General features: G+C 46.9%; 1 protein-coding gene across 3 annotated transcripts in view; it reads right to left on the bottom strand.

Annotated features, from left to right (window-relative positions):
- SMG6 (SMG6 nonsense mediated mRNA decay factor) overlaps positions 1-17,041 on the bottom strand; it is a 270,067-nt gene that overhangs the window by 119,650 nt on the left and 133,376 nt on the right. The gene's annotated exons all lie outside the window — the stretch shown is intronic.

The following is a 17,041-nucleotide window of genomic DNA, read 5'->3' as shown; positions in this document are numbered from 1 at the left end:
AAACGTCTCAGTCCTGGGCAAACTGGGATGGCTGGTCACCCTGACTGTACATCACCAGGTCTTGTTTGAACCGGAACAGAAATTTGGAAAATGCAAAAGCTGCCTCTCCCCAGTTCAAACTCCCTGGTTGAATTACATAATAAGAGACTTCACTTCTCTGTCTCCATCATTTGTCAAAAATCTGCTGTGATCCAGATCACAGCCTTGTGAATGTTATGGTTCCATATAGCTTTCTTTTTGCTGCCCAGGGCACAGCTCCAATAGTCAAACTTGGTCAGCTCGGTGGTCCTGCCAAGACATGACACTGTTTTCCAGAGACGATCTAAGCAGGAAGTCTGCAACAGGCAGCAGTACCCCGTGGATGTTAAGTTCTACTTCAGAAGGAGTCAGATATACAGGATAATTACAAGTAAAAGCAGCTTCCCAATTAAGTTCAAGAGGTGGAGTGGCAAGAAGCAGAGAGCTCTAAGGATAAGCCGCTCCTAAGGGAGTTCCCCCGGGACTGAGTTACTGGGTTTGAGCCCTCTCTGCTCAGGAGGGTCCTCAGCCCTAAGGAGCAGAAACCCTTGGGAGATGGTGGTAAGGATGGCATCTAGGGGATAGGCCACCAAAAGGGATGCTGAAGGAGGAAGTCGGGGAGAGGTACAGGAGCCCCTTGACTGGGTCCAGGTGGAAGGAGGCTGCACTGGTTTATTTACTGTAATCACAGCTCTAGGAAAAGGCAATAAAATGAAACATCTTGTTTTCAAGAGTGTCCTGGGAACCAGGCGGAACGCAGCTCCATTAATCACACACGGCACATAATCAACACACGTGTCCTGCAGAAGTCACTCGCTTCACAGGCTTAGCCCAGGAAAAGGAACATGTTTGGGAAGAAACACCGGAGGGATGAAAGTTTTCTAAAGCCACTCTGCACAGACACCCACAACCAGACTCATTCACAAAGCTCCATCTTTTGGCTCAGCCGGTTTGGCTGTCAGAAATGTTTAAATATGGAAAAAAATAAACAGTTGCAACACGTTTCTGTGCAGAGATCTGCCTGAGCTCCTTTGTGATGTAATGGGAAACGCTGCATTCAGGCTACCAGCTGTAGAATAAACAGAACTTCGAGGGTTAAAAGGAACTGAACTTTCCACGACCCCATCTGCAGAGAAGAAAATACTAAGAGGAATGATGCACTGCCCCACAGCTCTGATAGTTTATCCTCCGGTCCGGCTGCAGAGACAAGCACCGGATGCGATAGGGCTGCTCAGGGCCGCCTCCGAGGTTAGCGCTGCCCATGGGAGACGCACAGGGAGGTTCTTCCACCTCCCCGCTTCCTCCCCCGGTGCCCTGCTGGCCACTTGAGCCCACTGCCGGGAGCCTGATCCCACAGCGCTGGTGAGCTTCGGCCAACAGGCACTGCTCTGCTGCAGGGCAGCAATTTGGAAAATAAACAGGAAAGACGACAGTGAGAGGAAGAAGGTGAAAAGTCTCCCGGCTGAATTCTGGGCTGGGGGCCCTGGTTGGTGCTGTGCAGGTCAAGGCTGCTGCAGGATGTGTTAAGGGTAGGGGTGGGCAGCAGCAGCCCCAGCCAGGGAGAGGCGTAGAAAATTACCCAAGGCTGCCGCCACAGTGGGAGGCCTCGCATCCCTCTCTCATCCTCCCACCTCTACCATCTTGGATCCAGGATGAAGAAATATGTGGTGCCATGTGGTTCTCATTACTATATTCCTCTTCTATCCCCTAAGGCTCAGATAAACCAAACTGACTCCTCCCAGAGACTGCTGGCCATCACTAGAGACCTCTGTCCACGTTTGCCTTTTGCCCATTACCACCCACCTTGTGCCAAAACCTTAAGACTCAATACAAAATAATGAGATGAATGGGAGTTCCTATCCCAATTTTGATTCGTAAGACACAGCAGTTAGTGCTAAAAGACATAAAAGTACACTGGGTTCGCAGCTCAGAGGTGTAAAGTTGTGCAAGGGCTACTTGGTGGTTTTTGCAAGTGACCAATGAAAGGTCATCTCTGCCTTGTCACATTCTGAAGAGTCTTCCTATTTGAACGGAATAAGAAGCTGCTCCCTCCTGGTATGTGTGTGACTGTCCACACTTAGCTCAAGTTCCATGATCAGTTACCTCCTAGCTCACTGGACACCACAGAAACAAACGCAACCAATAGGTACCTAAGGGCCATAATGTGACTCTCTACATGGGGAGAGGGAGTGGGAGATATCAGGAAACTATTACTGGAAAAAAGATGTACCTTGAAAATCTAGGTGTGCTGCCTAAACTCAAAGATAACAAACTACAAGAGGATAATAAGGTCACTTCTGGCACCTGGGTAACAACATCTCTGCTTACCCCGATCAGGGGCCCTGAACTGGGAGGTCAGTTCTGTGGGTGACCATACCGTTTCCTGTCTGAGGAGAGGGGGAAAAAAGCTTAGCTTTTTCCTGCTTTAGTTCCTGATCCAACTAAAGAGCACTTTCTAACCTTTACTCCACAGCAGTCAGTGCCCAGCACTCAAAGCTGACCTGGCCCTGAGAAGCCCAAAGTCAAATTCGAGAGTTACGAAGGGTTTTAAAACAGCTCCCGATCTTCTAGAAATGCTTGGGAAATTACTCCCCACAGTTTTCTGGACAATGCAAGCCACCTTTGGTTCTAAATGGACCCTCTGGGGTAGCTATGGTTCTTTGACAAGTCCCTCTGGCTTGTTCTGGTCCCAGCTCATATTGGAGGGAAACTTCCGGAGCCCACAAAAAAACTCCCACTAAAAGTTAAGGTGCATTCTTCATCAAGCAGACACAAAGCAGCCAAAGAATATGAAACTGTGTCCTAGGGGCTTGTTTATGGCTCCCAGAATGGTGGCATGGGAGCCTCTCAGCAGCTGCGATGTGATTAGTGAACAGGGATCAGCAGTTGCTGGGTGACCCAATGGCCCAACCCTACAGAACACACCACACACCAGGAAAGCAGACTCCTGGCTGGGGACTGAAAGCCAGATCCTAGCTTGGGACAGACCAGCAGTGGCTAGTTAGAGGTATATATTCAGAACCAAGGCTCACTCACTTCCCCACAGACATGCATTCACTTACTCCACCAGGAAAGGAAAAAAATAAGAGTTAATTTACTTTTTATTGCCTCAGAATTCCAAGGTTTAATGTAGCTGTCAGTTTGAGTGTATTGCAGCTGCTGGCCGATACAATGCAGCCCAGGCCAGCCCAGGTGACTGGGGAAACACATTTCACAGAAATGAACCAACACACACTCTTGGCCAGTTATTTGCGGGGATATTGACTTGGGGAATCAGATTAACCCTTCAGGCTAGGGTTAGTTCTGCAAACAACATTAGGAAAGCATCTCGGTCCAGGACACTGAGAAGCACCACTCTCACTCAGGTGGGCTGGAGCGGGTCTCCAAGTTTCTACAACCTTGGGAGTGTTCTCATGAGATGTCACCCAACTACCGCATGCTCTGAAAGATTAAGCGGTGAGACCTATGAGGCACGCTCTATCACAACACTCCAGCTCCTACAGGAAGAACTGCCAGCTTTATAGGGAAGAGGTCAGGTAGGACTTTTCGGCAAGCTCCAAACGGGGCAGGGCTGTGGGAGGGAGTCAGTTTGGAAAGAGTGGAGTGCAAAGGCCCAACCAAGGCTCAGTCCATCTTCCTGGCAAGCCTAAGAAGGATGGAACACTCACACACCCCTTCATATTTTTACTGGGGGAACAGGCTGAGTGGTGATTAATATCAAGTACAATGACCCCATGTTACAAGCCTGCAGGGGCCTGTGGAGGTGGCCATTTCCTGTGTAATACCAGCTTGTTTAAACACTAACATTCAAACTCCACAGCTGCAGAACAAACCCGGAAAGAGTTGAGTGAGAAGAAGCCCTGCATTGTGTTTCAGAGCTATGGAAGATCAGAGAAGTAGTACAGATGGGAAATGAGTTGGGTCTTTTGGTTCCTGGGGTGGGGAGATCTGGAAATACAGCCAAGATGGCACAGTAACTAGGCACAAGGAAATGGAATGAGAGAGGTCCCATGGATTAAAGACATAAAGAGGAAAGCCAAGGAAAACAATGAAAGAAATGCTCCTGAGAGACACAAGATTTTTTTCAAAAAACCTATCTCCCCTATAGGCCACTAAACCCTAGCCCACAAGACCCTCTGCACATAGGGTTCCGTGACCAATAGAACAGTTGTTGCCCTGGAAGGCGCCCATCTAACTGAAGGAAACTGCAGGAGGTGAGCAGCTAAGAGCGGAAATGACTCCACTAAGTCAGCTAGACTGGAAAGAATAGTATCTAGACTTAAAAAGGCTTAGCAGGCACCTTGGCAGGCACTTTGCAGAGCCAAGATACCATGCCAACCCCTTTTGAGTGTGCTAAGCATCTGGTTGGGAGTTTCTCAAGTCTTCCCTGGAAGGCCCATGGATGAGGTGAAGATGAGGAAAAATCTATGCAGCTCCCTCTCTGAGATTTGGACGTGACAAACCGTATCTTTTTTTTTTAACGTTTTATTAGGGGCTCATACAACTCTTATCACAGTCCATACATATACATACATCAATTGTATAAAGCACATCTGTACATTCTTTGCCCTAATCATTTTCTTTTCTTTCTTTTTTTTCCCTTTTCTTTTTTTACATTTTATTAGGGACTCATACAACTCTTATCACAATCCATACATATACATACATCAATTGTATAAAGCACATCCATACATTCCCCGCCCCAATCATTCTCAAAGCATTTGCTCTCCACTTAAGAACTTTGCATCAGGTCCTCTTTTTTTTCCCTCTCCTTCCCCACCCCCCCTCCCTCATGTGCCCTTTGTAATTTATACATCGTTATTTTGTCATATCTTGCTCTATCCGGAGTCTCCCTTCCCCACCTTCTCTGCCGTTCCTCTCCCAGGGAGGAGGTCACATGTGGATCCCTTTAATCAGTTCCCCCTTTCCAACCCACTCACCCTACACTCTCCCAGCATCGCCCCTCACACCCTTGGTCCTGAAGGTATCATCCACCCTGGATTCCCTGTGCCTCCAGCCCTCATATGTACCAGTGTACAGCCTCTGCCCTATCCAGCCCTGCAAGGTAGAATTCGGATCATGGTAGTTGGGGGGAGGAAGCATCCAGGATCTGGGGGAAAGCTGTGTTCTTCATCGGTACTACCTCGCACCCTGACTGACCCATCTCCTCTCCTAAGCCCCTCTATGAGGGGATCTCCAGTGGCCGACACTTGGGCCTTGGGTCTCCACTCTGCATTTAGACGCCACAGGTACATAAAGAGAAGACCAAAGTGCCAGAGATCACTGTTCCAGGAGGGAAGTCACGAGCCATGCAGCAACATGCTGCTCTCTAGGAATAAGAGCTGGTTTTGCATGACCTCTACAGACTATCAGATTTGATTGAGATGATCCCCTCTCGTTCACACAAATAAGTCATTCTGTGCTCTTGGGAAAGTACCCAAACTGAAATCAGCTATGCCCAATACAGCAAATTACATTCTGTGGCAAAGTTCCCTTCGCCATGGACTATGCCAAGAACATAAACTCCAGCTGGACCCTATGGCCACAAGCTGGTCATAGTGACTTCATTCTAGGGTTCTTCAGAACCAGAACACGCCTACTATGGGCCCTCTGAATCTCAATCTAGGGAAGGACTTTATTGGATTTCAGTTCTCCCAAACTACACTCATCTGTGTAGTCTTGGCCCCCCACCACTGTATGTTAAAGCCATCAGCACTGCGTGTTTGGGAAAGAGCAGCCCCTAGGGGACCTCAACATCTCCACTCTATGAGTGAAGTCCTCAGCAGCCTCCCTGGTGAGGATTCTCACGGTTCCTGCTCTCAAAACTTTTAGCTATAACTACTCCAACACGTCTTCTTAGTTTAGCACACTGGACCCAAATAACCTCAGGCCCAGAGCTGGAAAGTACTCTCCCTGGGGTCAGCTGCTGTACCCTGCTGGGGTCAGACTGGAATCTTAGGCCAACACCCCTTCCTCTCACAAGGAGTCCTGTGGGAGGAATAGGGACAGGACAGAGACTCTGCCGTGGGAGAGATCACGTGTGTCCCATACTCAGCACTTGCAGGAAGAGGAACCCCCTGGTGCCAGGCTGTAATGTTGACGCCCCAACCCGGAGCCAGGGAGGCTGGGTGGGGAGCCAGGGCAGCAAAGGGGCTTCCCACAGTCACCACCACTTCCTTCAGGGAAGTGCTGATGGACTATTACTTAGTGACCTCCTAAAATGCCCTTTTGGGAAGACGCATTAAATGTCCTTGAAGGGTTGCTGATTAGACTTGTGATTCGTTTTTATTTCAGAGCTGTGCTATAAAGGTGAGTAAACTAGCTGTTTTTCTGTTTGTTTTTTTTAACTCAATAGTTTCTAGCTTGTCTACAGGGTCAATCCATGTAGGCTCCCTGAGGAAATTAGCTTACAGCAAATTCCTACATCCCCTATGTGACAGTACCTGAGGGCTCTCCACAGGTTTTTCCAGCATAAGCTGAAAACAACGTAGAAAAGCCATGGAAAAGCAGCAAGTCCAGGAATTTCTAAAGGTTTTTTTTTTTTAATGGTACTCCAATCCAACCGTGTGATAAATGCACCCGAACTACAATTAGAAAGATATATAGCATCAGAATGCGAAGGTCTGGGCAGCCTGGTGAAACGCGGGTTCTCCAGAGCCCCGGCTATGTTTCCCATTATGTAACCCTGGTCATGGGCAGACAGCCAGACTCCAAATGAAAAAGAGACTCTGGCTTGGCACTGGTTCTATTTTCCTATCCTCATTCGGGGTCAGCGCAGTGTCATACAGCTGCAGAGAAAGCTCTGGGGATTAAACCTGGGAAAGCCTCCAAGACCAGGACCTGGGTTCAAGTACCAGCTGAAAGCAATAAACCAACTGCCACAGCTGGGCTAGGTTTGGATGTTCTCAAAGTCCCCTGACTCTTTCACTTACTGAGAACTAGCGATCAGGATGAGGGAAGACTTGGCCTCGGCAGAGACTGTGAAATGAGGTAGGTTGTCCCACTGCCCTAGCCTTGCCAAAGGTCCTGAGATACAAGGGGTCACTATGCTTAGGCTCAAGGGAGCTGGTTGCTCTGCTCCTCTCCAACGCCTGACATTCCACTTGTTCGTTTGGTAAAGTGGGGAGCAAATTGCCTCTTCCTTCTAACAACAAGCCTGGTGCAGAAGAAAAGAGAAACGGTGACCCCCGTCTCCTCACCACAAGTAGCTGGCTCCTACAGATATTGGGGTATGCTCTAAATTGATCACAGACTCTACAGTATCTCTTTCAGTGGTCTAGGTCATTTTTCAAACTATGATCCCCCAATCTCTTGGGATATAAAGCCCCCATATTATAATTCCTAATAGTCACACATAAATGGTTAAGTTAAAACTTACTCATATGCAGTCTCCAGCACCTATACCTATACCTACTAAAGGCCATGTGGGAAGACAAAATTGGCCATGCAATCTTACCCTTTTACTCTGCAGTGCTGGGGATGTACTGTACTCACCACCACCACCATCATCTGAGGCTGTCTGACGATACGGACCATTTTTCCTTCATACTAAGTAGCTATTCCCTAGGAAAAGGAGACTTTAGAAGGAAGAGGGACATGGGCAAAAAGGAGAGAACCAAGGAGACTAATGATGGACCTAGGAAAAGTGGAGGATGTTCTGACAGGATTTTCTACCTGCACAAGGAAAGGAAGGAAGGAAATTCAGAGACCATGATTAAATAAGAGCCCGTCTATCTAAAAAAAAACTTAGGAGAGGAGTTGTCTGGAGGAAAACGAACTAAAATGTGGAGTATCTGGTCACCTTATCTTAGGACCAATGAGAAACTTTTATTTCCAGAGAACCAACACAGGCAAAGACCAATGAAGGCATGCACATGAGAGGAAGTAAGAGGGAGTCATTTCCTTCCTGCTCCCTTGAGAACATTCCTAAACCGTCCGCAATGAAGATTAGCAACAAGGACTGAAGGTGCATGTGTGGGAGGGGCTGGCTTAGTGTCCACACTGAGAGGACCACTGGGGGTATTTTACTCCCCAAGGCCTTAAAAACCAACTCCAGAAAGGAAAGAGCAGCGGGGTCAGGTGCAATTGTAACTTACAGAATTACCATACCCTGCCAGCCTTGCAAGCACAGCATTCACCCAGTGCCTGCTAAGGAGTTGCCTGAGAAACTGGAAGGTAGGGAGGGAAAGGTTTTAGAACACTTTTTCAGTACTTGGTCCTGAAGGCTAAGAAGTGGGACTACCCTTGTGAGAGTCTGTCAGGTCTGCTCAGTGGAACAGTGCCACCAGCCCTCATGACAACCATGCCTTGTGGTCAGGCCCCAGGGCTCTTTGTGCTTAAACTTGCATTCTGGAGACAGCCAGCTGCTGGACCTGATGGGGAAGGGCAGAAGGGGACTCGACTGTTTACCACTCACTGACTTCCCTTAGCCAGACTGGACTCACAAAAGAGCACTGGTGGCCATGGTCACAAGAACTTATTTCCTGGGCAATCTGATTCAGTATGCTATCTGGTCAGAATTGCTGTCTCTTGTGAAGAAAAGTTTGCAAAGACTAAGCAAATTTGGTTTGAGAGTCCCAATCCCCTTCGCCTCCCTATAGCCCATGAGCGGATGGCTGTGCAAGAAACAACCACGTCCCCAGCTGCAGATTGAGCAGCTGCCCAATGATGGACAGCAACTTGCCTAAACCAGCAACTGCCTGTACCATCCAAAGAGAAAACAGACTCAGCACGTCAAGCAACTGAAGCCCAGCACTTCCTGTGTGAGCTTTCCATTTCCTCAGCCAAACAAGAGCCAAAGGGAGCTGGAGAGGAAGGAGGGCTGCAGAGAGGCAGGTTGCAAAAGAGCCCAAGATGCTGGTGCACAGAGGCAGGATGGATTCTAGCTAAGGGATCTGTGGCTGTGAGGTGATCCAGGGAAGGCCTAAGCTCAGGAACATATGGTCAACCTCCAACTCTGAGAGGAAGGCAGGAACACTCAGTGAATCTGACACCTGCACTTGCTCAATAACAGTGGCTTCAGATTCTTGGAAGGCTAAGCCCTTCTTCTAGGAGCCTTGGTAGCACAGTGGTTACATGTTGGGCTGCTAACTGCAAGGTCAGCATTTTAAAGTCACCAACTTCTCCAAAGGAGAAAGAGAGGCTTTCTACTCCTGTAAAGACTGACAGTCTCGGAAATCCCTAGGGACAGTTCCACCCGATCCTATAGGGTTGCTGTGAGTCAGCATCTACTCGATGTCAGTGAGTTAGAAAGCCTTGTCATTTCTCCCCCAAACTGCAAATTGCCAAGTTTGCATTTTAGATTAGCAACCTGAAAAGTTGTTTAGCCTGTGGTTCCTAATGTTGCTAAAAAGAGCTGCTCCTGAGCCAGCAGAGCTGTCAGTTCCTTTGTTGGTGCCCAGCTTCACTCTGGCTCACAATGCCTTTGCCTGCTGTGTACTCTGAAGCCTAGAAAGGCTGGTCGGAAGGAAACAGGGAACTGTTTAACGCTGCAAGCATCACCCACTTCATTACAGAGCTGAAGTTGAGAAAGGTGTGGAGCAAACATGCTAACTGTATGTTGGGGGAGAGAAAGTTACACATTGCTTCTTGGGGTAATGCATAAGGAAGTAGTGTAAGGTAAACAAAGGGGGGTAAGACTCAGACCATACAGTCCACAGAGAAAGGTCAATAACTGCTGGTAAGAAAGCTCTCCTGTAGTCTTCCCACTGTGGGTCACCCATGAGTCCAGTAGACCCACCTGGCTGGTTCCCAACCCGGAGACAATTCCCTCCCAAGTGTTGCTGGCAGCAGCCTAGGTCTCCATATTCTAACTCCCAGTATTTCCAGCCTCCCAGAGAAGAATACTAAACACTTGCATATATACACGTGACAGAGCACCTGCCAGACACCATTAACACAGAAAACAGACAGAGATAGGAAGAGAGAAATAAAGAATGGGAGGAGGCAGAAGGAGTGAGAGAGAGATGGATACTCAACCACAATAAGCATATAGAAGGCTACATGCACATATGTTAAGATACTATGGTACAAACAAATCATGAAACTAATACATGAATGGGACTTGGGACACATGCAGATAAAAACACAAATCAAACTAAAAAACTCACTGCTATCAAGTGGATGCAACCCAGAGTGACACTATAGGGCAGAGCAGAACTGTCCTTTTACAGGAAGGAGTAAAAAGCCCTGTCTCCTGCGGAGTAGCTGGTGGTTTCAAACCATTGAGTTTCAGTGAGCAGCCCAATGGGTAACCACTATGCCACCAGCACTCCAAATACAAGTCAGAAGTAAGCAAACTTTTCCAGTAATGTGTGAGGGCAACACAACAATTTACTCATTATAACCCTTCTAATCTTTCTAACTATCACCAAATGACTATGAAAATAAGGTGTTTTATGGTCCATCAAGAGAATTAGCTTGCTAATAATGTGTAGCACCCTAAGAGAGAAGAACCATACAAATAAGGTGTGTGAAAGCTATGATACTCAAAAAAACCAACCTTCACTGCCATTAAATTGATGCCAACTCAAAACGACCCGATAGCACAGGGTGGAATTAGCACTGTGAGTTTCTGAGACTAATTCTTTACAGGACTAGAAAGCGCTGTTTTCCTCCCACAGAGTGGCTGGTGGCTTTAAACTGCTAACCTTGTGTTGGCAGCTCAATGTGTAATCACTCTGACACCAAGGCTCCTGAGAAAATTGTGATGGTGGACTTCCAGGAAGATGGCGACGAAGTGACACATAGCAGAGGGACTCCACAGAATTCAGCCCAGGGGAGTTGCTTAGAGGGAAATTCAACAATGCTGGAACGCAGGAGGAGCATCATAAAAATAAGTAGGCACAAACCCACGGGGTTTTGAGGGGCTGGGACTTTTGGCTTACCTCAGTTGAGGCCAGCTGGGGCTTGACCTTGGCCCCGCCACTGTCTCTGCCAGAGTCGGGACCATTTGGAGCCTGTAGGGCAGCTTGGTCTCAATACAGCCACAGCTTGCCGCTGCCGCCTTGGGGCAGGGACTAAACCCTTGCAGCTCCACTGGCGGGGATCGGGACTCAGCTACATTCTTGTTTGTTTCCATCTCTACACTATATACCCCCCTCCCACCTGCACCCGACAGCTCATGAGGCTTGCTTTTAAATACTTTTTTTCTCCGCTTTGTCTCTTTCTTGGTCTCTCTCACACTACTGCTAACCTCCAGACCACTCCCCTTAGCCTAGGCATTTACGCCTGCACCACATCCAGCTATGTGAGCTCTACCCTGTATAGCTAGCCCGAGGCTGGAGAAGGCCCTGCAGACCTCCACCAGGAGATACTCTACTCAACATCTTACAGGGGAATTCCTGCTTGGGTGCCTGGGGTCCTAAGGTAGCTTAGTCAACACTCCTCAACGTTCCAAGCTGCTGCAGGAACCTCTGCCCAACCTCCGCAACACCAAAGCAGGCAATCCACCAGTCTTCTGGGTCATTCCCCTGAGAAGGAAGCCACAGGAGGATAAAGTGGTAGGTTAATTCCATAGTAAAATAAACTGTAGGCAGTTTGAAGAAGCACTCCTACTAGTCTCCCAAAGAGAGCCAGTGCTGTTCGACTCCCTGGAAAATGGCACCTGGCTCATCTAACACAACGCAAACAGCGATCAGCCCCAACGACCTTAACAAAAAAATAGGATAAACAAAAGGCAATGCCAGAAGATGTCCTGAACATAACAACATACATAGAAGAAGCAGGCATTGAGCTGCCACAGAAAGAAATTTTTCGAATGCTACTTGGAGTCATACAGGATATGAGGGAAACAATACAGAAAAAGGATGAAATGATAGAGGAGATAAAGCCATACACCAAAGGGAAACACAGGAGCTTAAGGAGGAGATAACAAAAACTAGGAGCAGAAACAGACTTTGAGAATTGACTGGAGGAAGCAGAGAACCACATCAATGACTTGGAGGACAGCCAAGCAAACTTTAACAAACGTAAACAAAAATCTAATTAGATCATCAGAGAAGCTGAAGAAAGCTTACAAGGTATGTCTGATGCTGTGAAGAGGAACCTTAGACTTATTGGCTTACCGGAGGAAGACACAACAAAGAAGTCATCTGCAACAATAGTGAGAGAATTCTTGAAGGAAAACTTCCCCAGCTTTATGAATGAAAATGAGGCACCATTCAGGAGGCGCAAAGAACACCAGCTAGACAGGATCCCGAGAAGAAGTCGCCAAGGCACATAATAGTTAAATTATCCAACTTTGAGGAAAAGGAGAAAATCATGAGAACAGCTAGGAAGAAACAAGCAATCACATATAAAGGTTCCCAAATAAGAATATGCTCAGACCAATCAGCAGAAACTATGAAGAAGAGAAGAGAGTGGAGTAACATATTCCAAAAATAGAAGGAAAACAATGCAAACCCAAGAATACTCTACCCAGCCAAATTATCCATCAAGATAGATGGAGAAGTAAGAGTTTCCCCAGGAAATACTCAAAGAATACATTAGAAGAAACTCAAAAGATCCTTGCTGACCCAGTATGGGCAGAAGAACAACACTCACCAAGCATAAATAAGAGACTGCCACAGAGAACAACCTCACCCATAGGGCAAAAAAGAGAAAACACACCTCAAGATTAGCATTGGCTTAAGGTTGGAAAGAATTCAAAGTCTGCTGAGGTATGCTTTAAAAAAATGCAAAGGGGGCATAGGGAAAAAGCTATAGTATACAAACATTCCTGGGGTAAGGACCAGGTATGGCAGAGACCAGACCAAATACAGGGATACACATGGTAGACACCTAAAAAGGAGGTAGGGAAAGGGCAAAAAATAATAAAGAAGAAATGGGTAGTAGGGCACAGGGCACTAACCCTCCCAAGGAAAGAGTACTGTTTATATCTCCACAGGGAAAGAGGGACCAGACTTCAACCCAGTGCTCCAAGATGTGAATGCAACATGCCAGCATGGAGTAGGGAACCAGTGGTGAGGTCTGGGGGGCTAGCCACAACCCCAACTACTAAGTGGACACCTGCCCCTCCCCTCAGAAGAATTTATTTCAGAGGACGGCACTGAATCTGCAGCTCCGGGAGAGGGACATATCTGATTGGAGCACATGGGAGCAGATGAAGGGGGAGGAGGTGAAAGTGGAGCACATCCTGGCCCATCAGGCTGTGAGGACAATGTTCCCAATTAGAGCAGCCAGTCCACAAAGAGGACCTCATGACCGGCTACACTATGATGCGTGATGCCCCTCACTGAATCATAGCCCTACAGGGAACAACACCAGAGAAACAGTGTGGGAATTGCACCCGATCTGACCCCACCACACCCAGGCAAAACATTAAGGGGGTGCAACAGAATAGCAAGGGAACAGAGCGGCAAGGTCCCCATGGAATGCTGAAGGTAGACTTTGGGGCCAGGGAGTGGTGCCCCAACAGACTGGACTGGAAAACACTCTGAAAGGGCAACAAACAATCCTTGAACTAACTACAAGCATCTCTTTCTTCTGTTTTTTTTGTCATTGGTTTGTTGTTGTTGTATATTGCTGCTTGGTTTTGCTCTGTTTTGCTCTGTCTTGTTTTTGTGCATGTTATTATCTCCACAGTTCTGTCTAAATAAGATAGGCTGGATGAACAATTGGAGGAGAAAACGAGACGGACAGTTCCGCCGGGACATGGGAGAGGTGGGGGGAAAGGTAGCGGTGTTAATAAACCCAGGGACAAGGGAACAACAAGTGATCCAAATCGGTGGTGAGGAGGGTGTGGGAGGCCTGGTTGGGCATGATCAAGGGTAATGTAAACAAGAGGAATTGATGAAACCCTGGTGGGGACTGAGCATGATAGTGGGATAGGAGGAAAGTCAAAGGAAATAGAGGAAAGAGCTAGGAGGCAAAGGGCATTTATAGAGGTCTAGACAAAGACATGTACATATGCAAATATATTTATATATGAGGATGGGGAAACAGATCTATGTGCATATATTTATAGGTTTAGTATTAAGGTAGCAGAAGGACATTGGGTCTCCACTCAAGTACTCCCTCAATGCAAGAATATTTTCTTCCATTAAATTGGCATTCTATGATGCTCACCTTCCCGACACAAACGCTGAAGACAAAACGGGTGCATAAGCAACTGTGGTGAAGAAAGCTGATGGTGCCTGGCTATCAAAAGAGATAGTGTCTGGGGTCTTAAAGGCTTGAAGGTAAATAAGCGGCTATCTGGCACAGAAGTAACAAGGCCACATGGAAGAAGCACACCAGCCTGTGTGATCACAAGGTGCCGAAGGGATCAGTTATTAGGCATCAAAGAACAAAAAAACACATCATTGTGTGTTCACCTCCCTGATATGACTGCTGAAGACAAATGGGTGCATAAGCAAATGTGGTTAAGAAAGCTCATGGTGCTTGGCTATCAAAAGGTATAGATAGCATCTAGGGTCTTAAAGGCTTGAAGGTAAACAAGCGGCCATCTACCTCAGAAGCAACAAAGTCCACATGGAAGAAGCACACCAGCCTGTGTGATCACGAGGTGTCGAAGGGATCGGGTATCAGGCATCATCAGAAAAAAAAATCTTACCATAGTGAATGAGGGGGTAAGTGCGGAGTGGCGACCCAAAGTCCATTTGTAGGCCACTGAACATCCCCTTACAGAAGGGTCTTGGGTATGAGATGAGCCAGGCAGGGTGTGATGTAGCAACAATGAAAAATACAACTTTCCTCTGGTTCCTAAATGTCTCTTCCTCCCCCTTCCCCTGTCATGATCTGAATCCTACCTTGCAATTTTGGCTAGACCAGAGGATGTACACTGGTATAGATGGGAACTGGAAACACGGGGAACCCAGGGCAGATCATCCCCTCAGGACCAGTGGTTTGAGTGGCGATACTGGGAGGGAATAGGGAGGGTGGGTTGGAAAGAGGGAACCGATTTTAATGATCTGTATGTGACCTCCTCCCTGGAGGACAGACAACAGAGCAGTGGGTGAAGGGAGACGTCAGACAGGACAAGATATGACAAAATAATAATTTATAAATTATCAAGGGTCCATGAGCAGGGAGTGAGGGGAAAAATGAGGAGCTGATGCCAGAGGCTTAAGTGGAGAGCAAATATTTTGAGAATGATGAGGGCAATGAATGTACAAATGTGCTTGACACAATTGATATATGTATCGATTGTGATAAGAGTTGTATGAGCCCCTAATAAAATGATTATTTTAAAATCGTGATGGCTGGGGTTATAGCATCTTGTCTAGGCCATGCTTCTCAGTTCTGTGTGGTTACCCTTCATTTTGTGATCTGACATAATTATCTTCCATTGTGTTGTAAATCTTGACCTCTATGTGTTAATGAGGTAGCATTACGTTATATTAATGAGGACTAAGTTAGGTTTTGCTAATGGGGTAAGGTTAGTTTGGAAGGCTCCTTAGGTCACCCTTACTCTCAATCACATCTTTTTAATCCAACAGTAGATGAAAGGAGAGAAAAGTAAGCACAGAGAGGGGACCTGTCTACCATCAAGAAGGAAAAAAGAGACCATCCTTTGGGCTCGGAACCCCATAGACCTAGAATCCAGAGAGCTGTAACACAAAAGACAGTGAGAAGCGATAAAATGCAGCAATAGAGAATTGCAACAGACGCAGCAAGAGACTGGCAAGATATAGTAAAGTGGGCTTCCCAGACCATAGAATCAGACAGATGAGTACACCTGCAGGCAAGAGGCTGGTGGAATGAGGTACCTACATGCACTGTGGGGAGCTACAGAACTTTGTAATACTTGTCAGGGTGGGGACAAAGATCTGAGAGAAATCTGTCAGTGGCAAGGATGAGAAGAGGCTGTTCTTCTTAACTATATCCCGACTCTTTCCTGATTCTGACTATATCCTGATACTTCCCTAATAAACCCCATAATTGAGAATATGATCTAGAAGTTATATGTGACCCGGCAGAGATGTACAGGATGTTGAGGGAGGGTGTAAAAAGGGAAATGTTGGGGAGGAGGTGTCAGATTGTCTGCCATTCCATGCTTAGAGCCAGATAATAGTTTAGCAGATACTTTAGACTTTGCAGCCAACGCAGCCTTTCGAAATTACCCAACTCTGCTGTTACTGTGTGAAAGCAGCCATAGACAAAATGTAAATAAATGACCATGGCTGTGTTCCAATAAAAATTTATGGACACTGAAATGTGAATTTTATATAATTTTCACAAGTCATGAACTATTGCTCTTCTGATTTTTTTCCCCCCTATAAAAAAACATTCCTAGCTTGTGGCTACACAAAAACAGGTAATCAAGCCAGAGTTTGCTGATCCTAGAACAGACAAATGCATAGCAGAAGTAGACAACGAGGAAGGCAAAGTGACAGAGGCAGGTAGGCACTGACGAGCTGAGACAGGCAAAGAGGCAAGGCAGGCCAACTGACACAGGTAGAGGCAGGTAGACAAAGATCCATATACAAAGAAATGCCCCCTCATTCAAATAAACCCACACTCACAGAGACACATCACAGCCTGACACATATAGATGTAGTCATGGACAAACATAGACACAGATATCATAGAAACACTCTCACAGGACCAGTCATACCCAAGGACACATATAGGGACCAACACAGCTAAGATCTGACATAGCCCCAGAGTCACACCCAGATAGGTATGAAGATGGACACAGACATGGAAACACAGACACATGGGTAAATGACCCCTCATGGAGATGCATGACCCCTCAGGGACACACAATCAAGAATACACAGTCACACAGACGAGCAACCACAAGGACATAGACAAAGGGGCTTCAAAAATTCATGGAAAATGATCCCTAGCTAGACAGAGCCCCAGAGACAGATATAGACACAGAGAAATGCAGACAAGCAGGTACAAAATCAGACACAAAAATAGTCAGGAAACAACCACATACACACAAATAGATCCATAGCAACACACCCAGGGAGCCACACACACACTCCTAGGAACAGCATCTTCCACGGTGAAACCACATTGAGAGAGAGCACACGAACACACAGACACAGGGGTCAGGAGGAGGGGCATAGTG

The sequence above is a fragment of the Tenrec ecaudatus genome, chromosome 10 (genome assembly GCF_050624435.1).
Source record: "Tenrec ecaudatus isolate mTenEca1 chromosome 10, mTenEca1.hap1, whole genome shotgun sequence".
Lineage (NCBI taxonomy): Eukaryota > Metazoa > Chordata > Mammalia > Afrosoricida > Tenrecidae > Tenrec > Tenrec ecaudatus.
The sequence above is the reverse complement of the archived record's forward strand: the minus strand, read 5'-3'. Positions and strand labels throughout refer to the sequence as shown.